Genomic DNA, 2,291 nt, shown 5'->3' with positions numbered 1-2,291 from the left:
TGTGTTATAAATACATGCAAATACAACAAGTGAAGGTAAGTCAGAAAAAATTAAGTTTGTGAAAATGAAGTTAGACTGCGTGATTGTTAGTTTAGCTGTAATGGGTGATATTCTAAAGTGAGTTTCACAGTTTAACAGAGATAAGGAGAGTAATTTGTCTTGTCAAAGGGTGTTCTAAAGTAAATTTAACCCATATGTGTGGACTTTGATGAAAAGGAGACAATTATTTTAAGTTCTGGATACAATTGTGGTGACCCATGGGGTTACATAAGTGAATTTATTGCAGACTGTTTAGTAAGAAACAGAGTAGAGAAAAATAATTTGTCTTGTCACTTGGATTCTAAAGTAATTGATAAGAAAAGAGAATTATTTAGAGTTTTAGATACAACTGTGATATTCTATAATCTAAATAATTTTTGTACATATGTTTGACTTGTTTTGAATATTGTTACGACAGCAGAGGTCACGTGACGCTAGTAATACGCCACGCGCTTCTAGAACGTTCATGAAGCGCCGGTAGACTACTAGATATGGGGTAGTCTTGTATATATAAGACCGGCCAAGAAGTGACGGGAACAATCTGTAATTGAACTGCGGACAGAATATTGTTGAGTTGAGCACGTGAGACCGTGGTTGTGAATTATAGCGTTTGTTATAACGCGACTGTGGAAATTAAGTGTATCGTAAAGTTGTATTCGGAAAGAATAAACCAGTTGTATTTAAGAAAGGACTTGTGTTGTTAAACTTTCGTCGGAAAGAAATTTACGGAAAATTAACTAACGATAGCTTTTGTTATAGCACGACTGTGGAAATTAAGTGTATTGCAAAGCTGTATTCAGAGAGAATAAACCAGTTTTATTTAAGAAAGGACTTGTGTCGCTAAAGTTTCGTCGGAACGAAATTTACGGAAAATTAACTAACGATGGCGTTTGTTATAGCGCGACTGTGGAAATTAAGTGTATTGCAAAGTTGTATTCAGAAAGAATAAACCAGTTTTATTTAAGAAAGGACTTGTGTCGCTAAAGTTTCGTCGGAAAGAAATTTACGGAAAATTAACTAACGAACGGAGACATAACAAATTGGTGTCAGAAGTGGGATGGAAAAGAAAGAAAAAAATTGAAACGAGAAGCGGCAAATCAAACTACAGCTTAGCAGATTTGATGGCAGCAATACAAGAGCAGCAAAAGGAGCAATAAGAACGAGAAAATAAACAAGAGAGATTACAACAGTTGTTGGAGGAAAAAGAACAGAAACAAGAAGAGAGATTACAACAGTTGTTGGAGGAAAAAGAAAAGAAACAAGAAGAGAGACAACAGCAGTTGCAATAAAACCTGCAACAGTGGCAGCTCGAACACCAAAAGAAACAAGAAGAGAGACAACAACATTGGCAAGAAAACCTGCAACAGTGGCAGCTCGAACAACAAAATAAACAAGAAGAGAGATTACAACAGCTATTGGAGGAAGAAGAAAATAAACAAGAAGAGAGACCACAACAGTGGCAAGAAGTACAAATGGAAAACATTAGTAAATTTAAAAGCGAATTAGATACGTTAAAGGACGATACATTGACCCTCGACTTAATCAGCCCCAGACAATGGCAAGCCCCTTACAGAGCCCGCAGCTAAACCCTAATGCAGACATATTCAGTCCCGTTAGAAGTCACATCCCAGATATGAATGTCAGTAATAGGAGTGATCCAGTACGAAGGAAGCCACAGGAATTCGATGGGAAGGCACCGTGGGAAGCATAGAGAGCACAGTTTGAGTTACTGGCAGAGATGAACGGATGGACAGAGGAGCAGAAAGCAGTATATCTGGCAACGAGCTTCAAAGGACAACCACTGGAAATACATGGACAGTTGTCAGCAGACGATAGACACAACTATAGAGCACTGGTAGCGGCTCTAGAACTCAGGTACGGAACCCAAAATCAGTCGGAAGTCTACAGGGCTAGGTTTAGGACGAAAGTCCGTGCTAAAGGGGAGAGCCTGCAAGAGTTGGCACAGGACTTGTAAAGCATGGCACACAAGGCCTACCCAACTGCACCACCTGATCTCCTCAAGTTGTTGCTGAGGGATCAGTTCGTAGATGCCTTGGACAGTCCACAACTCAAGATACAAGTGAAGCAAGCACACCCCTCTACCATGCAGGATGCAATGGCCAGAGGTCTCGAATTTGAATCCTACGTTAAGTCCAGCACAGAGGTACTAAGGTTGGTACAGTCATCTGGATTCAAGGACAGAAAAAGGTCATCTTTCAGAGAGGTTTGATGGACTTTGCTGGCACTGTAAT

The sequence above is a fragment of the Limulus polyphemus genome, unplaced genomic scaffold (assembly GCF_000517525.1).
Source record: "Limulus polyphemus unplaced genomic scaffold, Limulus_polyphemus-2.1.2 Scaffold2641, whole genome shotgun sequence".
Classification (NCBI taxonomy): Eukaryota; Metazoa; Arthropoda; class Merostomata; order Xiphosura; family Limulidae; genus Limulus; species Limulus polyphemus.
This window is presented reverse-complemented; position numbering follows the sequence as displayed.